Here is a 14,389-nt window from a genome sequence, read left to right on the forward strand (position 1 = left end):
ACTCCATGTGTGTGACCCAACTGTCCTGGAAGCATCAATTGGAAGAGAATCCAAACCTTAAGTTGTGCTCATAGCTTCAGCTCAAGTAAGAAAAATGAGGTGGGGGTCACAGGGTGGGGACCAAGTCTTAGATGGAAGAAGGGGAGGGCTTGGAGATGGATGTGGTGGGGATAAGGCGGAAGGGAGCTATGTCTTTAAGTCTGTCCTATGGTTATACATATTTTTTCTTCTATGAATGGGTTTTGCTGTAAATTATAGCTTTGCCCGTGGTCCCTTGGGTCAAAAGAAATAGTCTCTAAACAGAAAACAGCTCTGATTGGTGACTTTCCTTCTTCCCTCCCCAACCCCCTTCCTAATTGAAACCAAATGTGCAATATATTGGATGCTGGGATCCCTGGCTCTTTCCCAGGAATCCTCAGAATGTGAGGTTTCTCTCAAAGGCATCTTGCATCAGCCTGTGGATGTATGCCTACCACCGGGCTCCTACACCGGCAAAGTGGAAAAAGAAGAGTTTCACAACAGATTCTTCTTTTTGGGTTGGGGGAACGCAGTGGATTATAGCTCTGTTTTCTTCTTTCCAAAACTGTGCACTCCTGGATGAACGTAAGTTGTGTGTTTTGGGGTTTTTTTCCCTTCATTTTTTTTTTTTTCTTTCTTTCTTTTCCGAAAACGAAAGCTCTAAGTATCCTTCTCCTGGTGTCTCAGGAAAAGTTTTAAAAAGGAGGCAGAAGGGGGTTTCAAGTCAGGCGAGGAAGGGAAGGGAATGGGTCACCCTAGGCACGAGAAATCCAAGATTTCACGTTTTGGGGGGGCTGGATTTATGTTATGGAGAGAAGAATAAAGCACTGCTAACCAAAGAAGACTGAAGCAAAATAAACGAATCCATCGCAGCTGCAAGATACAATAAACAACGTTCGCAGGGTTGAAAAGTGTTGGCAGGCAAGACAGGCCGATCGCAGAGCTGGTTAGGTTTTCGGCATTTAGTAGCAGCGTTCGAGGGTCCTGAGTTTGGGAGAGGACAGCTTTTTGTATGTTTGATTTTTCAGGGGAGTCGTTGACTTAATTGTGAGAAGGACAACTTTGGGTGACGGGTGTCTTCACCTTGAGGTTTGGGGTGGTTGGGGGCCGGGGTGGATGGGGCATTTTTCAGTTGGTGATGATCCTCATCTTCTCCATTTCGCTGGCCTGGGTGTCTTTCCCTTTGTTACCGAATGACTTGGGACTGTTTGCATTTGGGACCTCTGAGTCCTGGCTGAGGTTCAAGAGTCCCATCCAAGGGGAAAGAGAATTTTTCCAAGTGGCTGAAACTCTCAGGCCAGCCGTTTGAGGCAGGAGTTCGCAGTGTTCAAGCCAGGAGGGGTTCAGCACCATTTTGCTGACTGCTTGCCTTCTGCCTTCTTTCCCTGGAGGAACGACAGAGTCAGAATCTGTGAAGAGCCTTCGAGGTCTCTTCTGACCTCCTCATTTCACAGGCGGTGGAAGTGACAGAAGGGGGATTGACACATTCACGGTCAACACAGCACCTTAGTAGTGAAGTTGCAGATGAAATCCAAGTTCTCTTTACTGCTAATCAGTGCTCTTTCCATTCCATACCTCTACGTTCAAGTTCATTTCTCTCGAGACTGAGGTGATAGTGGCAGTTTAATTAACAAGTCACCACAAGGTCGGTAGTTATCAGCAAGAGAGGATGCTAATGGTGGTTCATCAGCAGGTGGTGTCTGTGGTCATATTTGGTTGTAAAATTTAAAAAAACTAAGTGCTTGCTCTGCACCAGACTCCGTGCTCAGAGCTCTACATACATAATTTGATTGAACCTTCACAGTTCCCGAGGCATTATTCCTATTTTATGAATAAGGGCATTAAAATCTTAGAGAAGAATGATTTGCTTAAGGAAGTACAGCTAGTAAGGTTGAGACTCATGCATGTCTGACTCTAAACTCTGTGCTCTGAATCACTCTGCAATAACACCGTCCTCCCCCACTCCACACACGCGTTTGACTACTTTCCGAGTCAAGTTTCACGTTTCCCTTGGTGACTGGTGACTAAGAGGTGAAGGTGTCAGGCTAGGGGAGCAGTGCAGATCCTCCCTTGAAGGCCACTTCCGCACTTGGATGGGTATTTATCTGGATACCGGAAAGGGGCTGCGGGCGGGCAGCTGTCTGCATTAATTCTGGGTGTTTGGTATATACTTACCTTTGTTCTGCAAAGAGCCTGGGATTTAGATTCCAACGTCCCAAGTTCAAGTTCTGGCTCTACCTTTTATTATTTGGCAAAGTTGCTTTACCTTCCTGCACCTAGGCCTCTGTATTTATTACACGGTAAAAATAGCGATACTTTCAGTATTATTGTTGTTGTTGCTTTTTAAAAGAATTTTATTTATTTATTTATTGGCTGCGTTGGGTCTTCGTTGCTGCACGCGGGCTTTCTCTGGTTGCAGCGAGCAGGGGCTACTCTTCGTTGCGGTGTACGGGCTTCTCGTTGCGGTGGCTTCTCTTGTTGTGGAGCACGGGCTCTAGGCACACGGACTTCAGCAGTTGTGGTTTGTGGGCTCTAGAGCGCAGCCTCAGGAATTGTGGCACACGGGCTTAGCTGTTCCCCGGAATGTGGGATCTTCCCGGACCAGGGCTTAAACCTGCGTCCCCTGCATTGGCAGGTGGATTCTTTTTTTTTTTTTTTTTTTTTTTGTGGTACGTGGGCCTCTCACTGTTGTGGCCTCTCCAATTGCAGAGCACAGGCTCCAGACGAGCAGGCTCAGCGGCCATGGCTCATGGGCCCAGCCGCTCCGCGGCATGTGGGATCTTCCCAGACCGGGGTACGAACCTGTGTCGCCTGCATCGGCAGGCGGACTCTCAACCACTGCGCCACCAGGGAAGCCTGGCAGGTGGATTCTTAACCATTGCGCCACCAGGGAAGTTCCCAGTTTTATTGTTTTAAAAGACATTGGACATGAACACGTTCTGAAGGCTGTGAAGGCCTTCCCCATACCAGTTCTTGTGACCGTGACCCCTGAACACTGGAACAAAATGTGAGGCAGCGTCTGCCATGCTGGGTGCAGCAGGTGGTACTGATGCTGGCAGGAGGGTGGCTGTATTGGGCTCTGTGTGAAACCCTGGAATGGGTGGCCTTGGTTTTAGTGCCCATCTCTTTTTAGTGGAAGCAATCCCTCCTCACGGGGAATATTCCCAGGTTTTCTTTTTATTTATTTATTTAGTTAGTTAGTTTTGGGTATGTTGGGTCTTAGTTTCTGTGCGAGGGCTTTCTCTAGTTGCGGCAAGCAGGGGCCACTCTTCATCGCGGTGCACGGGCCTCTCACTATCGCGGCCTCTCTTGTTGCAGGGCACAGGCTCCAGACGCACAGGCTCAGTAGTTGTGGCTCACGGACCTAGTTGCTCTGCGGCATGTAGCATCCTCTCAGACCAGGGCTCGAACCCGTGTCCCCTGCATCGGCAGGCGGACTCTCAACCACTGCGCCACCAGGGAAGCCCTGTTCCCAGGTTTTCTATCTGAAACTTTCCTCTGGTGCCTGGCTTGGCTATGCTCCCTCATCCAGTGAGCTCAGTGGAAGCTGAAGGACACCATGGTGTTCAAGCTTCCCTTGTCGGTGTCTGTGCAGTCTTTGAACAAGAAAGGTTTAGTTAAGATCAGTCCACAAGTCTCTCCTCAAAGGAGATGGCTTTCGAGGAGCTTCATATCTAGTTGAGGGCAGATCCTTGACCCTGCACCTTCCTCATGTCCCCTCCTCTGTGCCTGTCATCAGAAGGAATGAAGCTGCTCCTGCGGGTGGGGTTGGAGGCCTAGAGGCAGTGGGGAGGACCCTGCCTCTGCTTCTGCTTAAGATCTGTTTGCTTTATAAACACTAAAGGGAAGGGAAGTGGGGAAGGTGTTTCCAGATTCTTTTACTCAGAATCCACGAGTTGTGACTCCAACAGTATCCATGTCTGTGACATATGCAAAAAATATATATCCGTCTCTTCCCCTGGTTCCTGGCACAGAGCTCCTGAAACCCTTGTAGTTTCCTAAGTGATAAGAGCACTAGATCATCTTTTGTTCTAATATTTGGTCTCTGACTCCCGTTCCTGACATAGAGCTCTTAAGTCCCTTGGAATTTCCTGGGTGAGAGAGGTGTCTTTTGTTCTAATGAGGTGATTTTGGGTGGGCTCCTGAATGGGGGCTTTGTCCCCAGAAAGACCAAGCCATGCTTAGAAGCTAGGAATTTTCAGCCCCACCTCCTCCTTCCAGGAAGGGAGGCAGGGCTGGAGACTGAGCTGATGATTAATCATGCCTACATGATGGAAATCTCCAAAGTATCAAGTTTGGGGAGCTTCTGGGTTGGTGAACACATCCATGTGTTAGGAAGCTGGTGCACCCCAACTCCACAGGGACAGAAAATCCTTTGCTGGGGATCCTTCCAGACTTTCTATATATCTCTTTGTCTGGCTGTTTATCTGCATCCTTTATTATATAATAAACTAGTACACATAAGTGTTTCCCTGAGTTTTGTGAGCTGGTCTAGCAAGTGATTGAATCTAAGGCTGGGAGTAGGGGAGGGGTCATGAGAACCTCTGATTTGTAGCCAAGTTGGAAAGAAGTTGTGGGGAACTTGGGGACCTACTACTCGTAATTGGTGTCTGTGCTGTGGGGACGGTCTTGTGGGTCCGAGCCCTTAACCTGTGGGGTCTGCACTAGCTCCAGGCAGTGAGTGTGTTAGCAGGGGAAAAAAGTGAGTTTTTCCTAGAGGATGTCCAAGCACAGAGTGGGAGGGTTGTCCAAAGGAGTCTCGTCACCTTCTCACTCTCCCCTAGCCTCTCTGTTAACTCACTGTTTTCTTCCCTTCTGATATAGTCACGTCCCAGACTTTGCCATATGAATTGTCTATCACATGCAACAAATCTAGTTCAGACCTTTCCATATGATTACATTTTTAATAGACACACTAAAAAATTAGAGGTTCCCCCCCTTATATTAATGTCACACCATTTTAAATTGGCATTAACTCTTCTTTGGCACTTCTTTCCAAGTTCTTTTGTAAGGTCCACTTTCAGGCACTTTACATCACCCTCACCTCAAACACACGACCCAAACTCAGTATTATTACACGGTAAAAATAGCGATATTTCAGTATTATTGTTGTTGTTGCTTTTTTTTTTTTTTTTTTTTTTTGCGGTATGCGGGCCTCTCACTGTTGTGGCCTCTCCCGTTGCGGAGCACAGGCTCCGGACGCACAGGCTCAGCGGCCATGGCTCACGGGCTTAGTTGCTCCGCGGCATGTGGGATCTTCCCGGACCAGGGCACGAACCCGTGTCTCCTGCATCGGCAGGCGGATTCTCAACCACTGCGCCACCAGGGAAGCCCTGTTGTTGCTTTTTAAAAGCATTTTATTTATTTATTTTTTGGCTGCATTGGGTCTTCGTTGCTGCACGCGGGCTTTCTCTGGTTGCAGTGAGCAGGGGCTACTCTTCGTAGCGGTGGCTTCTCTTGTTGCGGAGCATGGGCTCTAGGCATACAATATACTTATTGTATATCCATCTCATGGGCATTCAGAAAGCTAATGCCCCTCTGAAAATGGACCTCCACAGATCTGCTGATGTCATGTGCCAGCTGATATAAATGGTGACCTGCCCACAACTCAGACACGCTCGATTCTTTATGCCCCTTGCCCTGTCTGAAGCTGCACAAGGTATGAGTTGACCCTCTCCTAACACTGACTACTCAGTCCAGATATGTGTCGTACATCCCCAGGCCTCAGCTTCTCTGAAGTCAGCAACCATCCACAGTGAGGGCTGCTCATCACTACGTTAGGAAGCTCGGGTAGACCGTAAGGATCAATTAAATAAGAGTATCTGAGGGTAGGGGTTGAAGTGAATACACTTCAGTATTTTGATGTGATTCCAACCTGAACCTCTGCTAATGAATCTCCAAGTTTGTTGCCTCAGCCATTCCTCAGTGGGGAGTAAGGGCGCCCTTTATAGGACAACCCCACTCACGCTGTCCTGTAAAGAATTTAACGGTCAGTGCCTCCCTCCTCTAGCTGGCTTTTTTGAGCTTGGTTAAGACCACCTCATGGTGTCCACAACCTGCCTTTTCCCCTTAAGTGGACACTTGCCCAGGCCTCAGACTCTTTGTGATGTGAAATCAGACAGACCTGATTTCCACTCCCAGCTCTATACTCACTGGCTGTGTGACCTCGGGCAAGCCACTTCAACTCTCTCAGTTTTCTACTCTGTAAAATAAGGATCGCAATTCCCATCTAATAGGTATTACAGATACCTCTTGTGAGTACATAGCATAATGTTTGGCAAGTAGTTAATAAATGAAGTTGTTGATGATTGTTTTTATTATTAATTTGGCACAGATGCTTTGGCTTGTTCAGCCGCATAGCACCAGCTCAGCTATTTTTCCATATCCTTAGTCCAGAAACATTCTTCCAGGCAGCAATGTTCACCCACCAAAATCCCCTTCTACAAATAATGCTCCTCAAAGTACTTTTGCAGTGGAAAGGATATGGGTTTAAATTCTGACTTTGCCACCACTTACTAGCCCTGTAACCTTGGACGAGATCTTGAACCTCTCCAAGTCTCATTTTTCTTATCTCATAGGTTTGGTATATGAAATAGGTGCCATTAGATATGCAAAGTGGCCAACATAGAGCCTCATATGTAGTAGATGCTCTGAGTAAGTGAATGCTCACTCAGTGTCACTTCTCTTACTTTTTCTGGTGGAATCTTCAATGCTTTGTGGTTTAAAAGCCGATCATGTGTGAACCATCGAGATTGTTATCTTGGATTGATCCCTTTCATTTGAACACTTTGGTTTGATCATGGATGCTATCTATTGGAAATTTGCCCTCTGATTTGAAAAGACAGCTGTCAGTTCATCTCCTTGCCTCCACTCCCTCATCCATTCCCACCTCACTTTTACCCAACCTTTCTCTTAATGCTAAAACACACTTGTGCATAATGCTATCTTTACAGGGGAACTAAACACAAGAGTGGATTACTTGGCTAGGGGTCTGTACAATACCAGAAGAAAAAAAGGAGTTGGCAGTTTGGGGCAGGTAGGGAAGAAGGGATACTATATATTATATATTAGACAAGATAATCCTATTAAAGTGGAAAGATTTAGAGGGCAGTATAAATCAGTACGGGTCACAATTGCTACTGCTGTTGTAACTAAATGCGAAATGCATTCAGGAAAGGGACAGATGAGTTAACAAAAGAAAAATACAGGTTTTGTGCTTCTGTAGAAGTCACCCAGCAACTAGCTCGTCCCACCAAGGCCTCCAAGTTAGAGGGACCACTGGGGGAAAATTGGCCTTGACTTATGTTCACCATTTTTTTCCTCGCCTACTCCTAATGCCCAAGTCTCTGTCCCTTTTCCCCATCTGGCTACATTTCTCAGTAGTTTCTAACCTGTTTCTCTCCCTGATTGTTCTGGAATCACTTGGCAATTCAATTTTATTTTACTTGGCTTAATTCTATTTAGCAAGGATTTATTGCTTCCTAGTGTAAGGTACTCTGCTTAACATTTTCTAATAACAATAGCTTAATAAAGGAACTGAGATGTCCAGATGCCTACCTGGGGATATTCATCAAAACACCAGTCACCTAATGGCTAAAGTGATGGTCTCTCTAAACTTTCTCCATCTCTTTAAATTTTATTTGCATGCAGTTGGACCTGTTATGATTGAGCCTATGTTATTCAGATATGATTTGGCTGAAAATAATTCTCTTCTTATTTTGATTTTCTTTCTTATTTTTGCTTTCTGTCCTTCCTGTTGTGCATGGAACTATTTGATGTTTCCAAGTTCTGTAATTCTCCAAGCAATGGAGATCCCAGCATTTGGCAAGTTGTATACTTATTAAATGGAATCTCACTTTGGTCTCTAAGCACCGAGAAAGGTTAGGTTTGAGCCAGCCCAAGTATCACTGAGGCCTGGAAGAGCAGTGAAAAGGCAGAGGGTTTCTAAATGGTGTTTAAACTTACTTTGAAACTCCTGGGTTCAGCTAGGCTTCTCCAGGAGATTGGCATTGTCTATAATGGATTCACTCATTTAACTGTCTTATGGCTTGTGTTTTGTGCCTAGTGAGACCCCAAAGAAATGTTTGAGGAGTCCCTTGTACCTACTGGTCAGAGGTTAATGCTGTGTGCTACGTGGTGTGGGTGTAACTGGGAGGGCTTATAAGAATAGAACCTTGTGTGCAAAAGGTAGTGAGGAGAATATGCAGTAAGTTTTGGTCTCAGCACCATCATTTTCTAGATTTTTTACCTCAAAGAAGTCTTTTACCTTCAGTGGTCCTCAATTTCCTCATCTGTTTCCCTCATGTACTTTTATATCCTTCTTTTGTGTTCAGAAAAGGTAACGTGTCAGAAACATTGTAAAGGGGAAAGCACTGTGCCTATGAAGATGGTAGGTGGGGATGCCCTTTGGAACGCATTTCATAGGTAGCTAATCCAGCAAAATTTACTGTGTGCAAGGTTGCCTTGGAAGTGTTCATGGGAGCTATACCAACAACATGCCTTGCAGGACTGTAACTTCCCAGAAGCATATAAAACTTAGACGAGTGGTGGAGGTTACAAAGGCTGCTGGGGCTTGTCCTTTAGGATGTACTCTCTTGAGATTCGGGGGAACAAGTTGATCTAGAGGAGAGAGTAGTGGGAGTTAAATTCACTCAAGAGTAGCTAATCGTTCCTCAGACAGATATAGTTCTAATTCTAGAATGTGTACACTATATAGATTTTTAAAATTGAGATAACAATGTTAAAATAATATCAAAGGGAATTAAAAATAAATCCTAATCCCCCTCCAAAATCCCAGCAAGTTATTTTGTGAATATGACAAACTGATTCTAAAGTTTATATGGAGAGGCAAAAGATCCAGAATAGCCAACACAATATTGGAGGAGAAGAACAAAGTCAGAGGACAGAAATTACTTGATTTTAAGACTACTATAAAGTTACAGTAATTAAGACAGTGTGGTATTGCTGAAAGAATAGATAAATAGATCAACAGAACAGAATAGAGAGCACAGAAATAGATCTACATAAATATAGTCAACTGATCTCTGTCAAAGAAGCAAAGGCAATACAATGGAGCAAAGATAGTCTTTTCACCAAACGGTGCTGGAATAACTAGACATCCACATGCAAAAAAAAACAAATCTAGACTCAGACCTTACATCCTTCACAAGAATGAACTCAAAATAAATCATGGGCCTAAATGTAAAATGCAAAATCAGGAAACTCCTAGAAGATAACGTAGGAGAAAGCCTAGGTGGCCTTGGGTATGGTGATGACTTTTCAACACCAAACGCACAATCCTTGAAAGAAAAAATTGATAAAGTGGACTATGTTAAAATTAAAAATTTTTGCTCTGTGAAAGCTAGTATCAAGACAATGAGACTACAAGCCATAGACTGGGAGAAAATATTTGCAAAAGACACATCCGATAGAGGACTGTCACCCAAAATATATAAGGAACTCTTAAAATTCAACAGTAAGAAAATGAACAACTTGATTAAAAACTGGGTAAAAGATCTGAACAGACAGCTCACCAAAGAAGATATACAGATGGCAAGTAAACATGAAACAATGTTCAACATTATATGTCATTTGGGAATTTCAAATTAAAACAACAATGAATTACTACTACCTACCTGTTAGAATGGTCAAAATCCAGAACACTGACTACACCAAATGCTGGTGCTGATATAGAGCAACAATAACTCTCATTCATTGCTGGTGGAAGTGCAAAATTGTACAGCCACTTTGAAAGATAATTTGGCAGTTTTTTATAGAACTCAACATATTCTTATGCATGATCAAGAAATCATGCTTCTTGGTATTTACCCAAACAAATTGACAACTTACATTCACACAGAAACCTACATACAGATGTTTATAGCAGTTTTACTCCTCGTAAATTCAAGACCTGGAAGCAACAAAGATGTCCCTCAGTAGGTGAATGGATAAATAAACGGTGGTACATCCGGACAATGGAGTATTTTTTGGCACTAAAAAGAAATTAGCTATCAAGTCATGAAAAGACAAGAAGGAACTTTAAATGCATATTGCTAAGTGAAAGAAGCCAATCTGTAAAGGCTACATACTATATGGTTCCAACTATATGACATTCTGGAAAAGGCAAAACTATGGAGACAGTAAAAAGATTCGTGGTTGCAAGAGGTTACAGGGGAGGCGGGGATGAATAGGCAGAGCACAGCGGATTTTTAGGGCAATGAAACTATTCTGTTGGTGGTGGATACCTGTCATAAAATTTTCCAAATCCGTAGAATGTATAATAACAAGAGTGAACCCTCATGTAAGCTATGGACGTTGGGTGATAATAATGTATCAGTGTAAGTTAATCAATTGTAACACATGTACCACTGTGGTGAGGGATGTTGATATTGGGGGAGGTTGTGAGTGTATGTGTGGAGATATATGTGAACTCTCTACCTTCTGCTCAATTTTTCTGTGAACTGAAAACTGCTCTAAAAAAGTCCCAAATCCCAAATTCTCAAAACTCTGATTTTATCCTGGCTATTCCTTTCTTATTTGATGTCAGACCTTGTAATATAGTTATATAATAGAGTCATAATTATTAATTTTGTTTTTCAGTTAAGTATTGCCAGTTTATCCTAAACTTTAATAATATTATTTTATTTAATAAATCTAATGGAAGCAGAAACTTAAAATTATCGAGAAAGACTAATTCAACAGGTTAATAGCAGATATTTGGGAAATCTCTTTGTCACATCATTCAAATTAGAATAACTTATCACTTGAAAGAATATTCATTGAAATTGTTTTAACTAATGCAACATACAAACATTCTAACTTAAAATCATGGTATGGTGGAAAGAGTGATGGGCCAGGAGTTAACAGGGTGAGATTTAAATTTTAACTTTGCCACCTACTAGCAGTTGAACTTTGTGCAACTATATTTTTTAACCTAATTGCACTTCAATTTTCTCATCTGTAAAGGGCAATATAAAATTTCTACATTTTCCAGTTCAATTATGCTAATCACTATCTATACCAGCATCCATACCCCCATATTCACTTTCATAGTTAAGTGTTGAATCATTCGTCTCCACTTCAGTTTTCACTCCCCTCCCCCACCCCCACTGTAAGTATTCTCCTCTCATGTTAGCCAAATACCACCATTCCTTAAAGGTTAGATTAAGTTTCCAATCCTCTGGCCAACTCAGATCTTACTTCTTGGAATCTCTAGTTCTTTTGGTCAGTATCACCTAGTCTAGTAAAGGTCATGTCTTGGGTGATCTCTATAACTCATCTTAGAACATAACCCATAAATATTTACTGAGTTCTCAAGATACAGTATGTTAAAGACTTATTAGATGCCTCGCATAGTGCTTACTTGTTACCAGAAAAATTCTTAGAGGGGAGTAATTGCAGCCTCACATACTATCCTTTTTGTGGATTTAATGGGGCCCCAAAATTTTCTATTACTTGGTTATTCTGTAAGATTGGAATCTCAAGAGCAGGTCATGGAGAAACGGTGTAAGCACTAAGTTTGCTATCAGAAGCACTGGGTTCAGATCGTACTATTTTTAGTTGTGAAAATTGAAGGCAGTCTTCATGAGTACAAATGTGAAGGAATAGATAAGCCCACATATGAATACTTGGTGTGTACTGGGTATAAAATGCACACAGGGCTATTTTTCTTTAAGCAATAAATAGAAAATGGTTATTCCCAGAGGGTGATGATTGTCATTCTAGGTTTTAGGATACAGCTGCAGATGTGGTTTTTCCTGGTTTGACCATGGGCAGAGCTGGTGTCTTTCTCCTCATCATGCTTCTTTCCTTATAGGTGTGTCCAGACCTCTGATAATAGAAGTGCTTACCTTTCACTCTTCCCTCTCACATTGAGTGGTCACTCTTCCCTGAGACCACTTTCATTAAAAAAAAATCCTCATTTGATCATTTAGTGTCATATAAAGAGTAAATTAATTGCTACTTAATATCATGTTTGGAGGTGAAGATTTTTCTAAGCCTTTTGTTCAGTCATTTATTAGCAAAGGGGTGTCAGGCTTCGATGTCAAGCTAGGATGTAAATTCTAGACTTATGTGGATCCCTCGAGGGAGTGTGAAAAGCTACTTTCTAATCCTTCTGCTGTATTTTCGGTGACGGACTTGGCCTCTGCAGGGTAAAAGTTGATTGAAGCTCTTCCCATTATCTCTCCTTCACAACTGTGATGTTTACTTACATCTTTCATTTTCATGACTTAGGGTGCTAACTTCTTGCCCTCTCCTAGATCCACAGGCACCCCACACCCTCTATAAAAAGGGGGCTGTGCCATGCCTTTTGCTCAGCTGTAGGAAGTTCCGCTTCTAGGCTCCCGGGTGCTCCTCACTTTGATTTTCCAACTGATCAAGTATTGCCAACATTTACAAAACATATTCTGTCAAAGACCTCAGGCTGTCTAATGTTATCCCATATATATATGTGAACTTCAGTGACTCTGCATTTCCTGATGATCCTACAACAAGTACCTTCTTGCCTTGGGCATAAGTAGTCTGGAAGAAACAAAAAGGAGCATTGCTTTAAATGGGGCAGAAGTTCTAATTTCCAGCTCTAAGTTACTAAGTAGTACGGATATTGAAATGAATTTCCAATTTTTTAGATCTAAGTCCTTATCTGAGTTGGGTAGGTTAGGGCAAAGAGAAGTCTGGTGAAGAAGTTCTTGGGCAGTTAAATAGGAAGAAAAGAGTGTGACACATAAAAAATGGCTGCAAATTTGTTATCAGCAGACTGGATGCAACACATGAGCCTTGGTTTCAAGTGAAATGATGCAAGTAAGGACCCTGAATTCACTTACAATGTTGCTTTACACGAAGGTGTTTAAGGCACTAGCAGGGACACCTCCAATTTCTTTTGGAAATAAATTGAAATTGGGTGTTCCAAAAAAGTTATTGAAACAGTCAGTCATAATGAAAAAAATAGGAACTTTACTGAATGTTCTTATAGTTAATGCTACATTTAGCATTATTATTATTATTACTATTATTTTTTGCGGTACGCAGGCCTCTCACTGTTGTGGCCTCTTCCGTTGCGGAGCACAGGCTCCGGATGCGCAGGCTCAGCGGCCATGGCTCACGAGCCCAGCCGCTCCGCAGTATGTGGGATCCTCCCGGACCGGGGCACGAACCTGTGTCCCCTGCATCGGTAAGCAGGCTCTCAACCACTGTGCCACCAGGGAAGCCCAGCATTATTTTTTATAACAGAGTACTTGGTGAGGTGGAATGGGGAGGTTGCTATAATATTTTCAGCGCTTGGAGCCTCTAAAGGTCTTAATGCAGCCCTTTGTAGGAACAGAGGCTATTGTCATCCACAACTTGTTCCTAAATGTACTCAGTCACCATTCCTCAGAGCTACTGGGAAAAGTACTATGATGCTCTTCAAAAATACGTTCAAGTCCATCCTTACCATGAGGATGTTATTATGGTTACCACTGCATGATTCAGTAATAGGTATTGGGAAAAATATCCACCCCACTGATCATGGGGTGTTAAAATACTTTCTCATGAATAAAGGAATGTTAGGTGAGAGTGGTGACAAAGCACTGAGATATTTAGACCCATGTCATTTCCTTTCAGCACAGGTCAATAATCTCCCCCCCATCACTAACAACACTTCTTAAGGCAAAGTAAATGGCTTCAAGTGTAAGGTAAATGGTGTTCCACTTTCAACGAAGTACTATCTTCCCCCCACCTCCCCAACATAGTAGCTTTGCTGCTGCTGATGTCGGGTCCACTGGAAAGATAGACAGCTGCTGAGGCTGTAGGAAACTGACATCTTGTAGTGATGGTTTTAGTCATGGGTTTCTAAATGAGCAGGTTCTCTACTGCTTCCCTTTGTGAAAAGGCAGGACCGCCTTTTTCAAGAGAGACAGAATAGACTCAGTGCTCTAAAAAACTTCCCTTAGGATTATCTAATTTGGTATTTCTCAAACCTGAACAATATATGGACAAATTTTATAGGGAAATTTTTTTTCAGCTCCTTAGGATGATGGATTGTTTGGACACTATTAAAACATGTACAAACGTAAAGCTAGGTATATACTTAAATGAGGTTCCTGGACCCAATTTCCACGTGCGTGTTGTGTGCATGTGTGTGGGGGTGTTCCCACACAACACCGAACAGTTCTCTGGACACCACCTGGGTGTCCTACGATTCAAATGAGCTCTGACACTACCCAGAGATAGCATCAGATTCCACAGGTTAAAGGTTCAGTCCTACAAGACCGCCCCCACCCCTTTACTACACCTCAGTTCAGAGGCCATTTGCAGGCCTGTGCTTCTGATCAACTGGCTACAAATCCGAGGCTCCCAAGACCCCCTCCTTGGGTTCCATTAATTTGCTAGA

The 14,389-nt window shown here is 43.0% G+C and overlaps 1 protein-coding gene across 1 annotated transcript in view; it reads left to right on the forward strand.

The window, feature by feature from the left end:
- Positions 1-364: 364 nt before the first annotated feature.
- DDR2 (discoidin domain receptor tyrosine kinase 2) overlaps positions 365-14,389 on the forward strand; it is a 156,407-nt gene continuing 142,382 nt past the window's right edge. The window contains exon 1 of the mRNA XM_059042350.2: positions 365-603. The gene's annotated coding sequence lies outside the window, so the exon portion shown is untranslated. The remainder of the gene's footprint in view (positions 604-14,389) is intronic.

Source organism: Kogia breviceps, chromosome 1 (genome assembly GCF_026419965.1).
Source record: "Kogia breviceps isolate mKogBre1 chromosome 1, mKogBre1 haplotype 1, whole genome shotgun sequence".
In the NCBI taxonomy this organism is placed as follows: Eukaryota; Metazoa; Chordata; class Mammalia; order Artiodactyla; family Physeteridae; genus Kogia; species Kogia breviceps.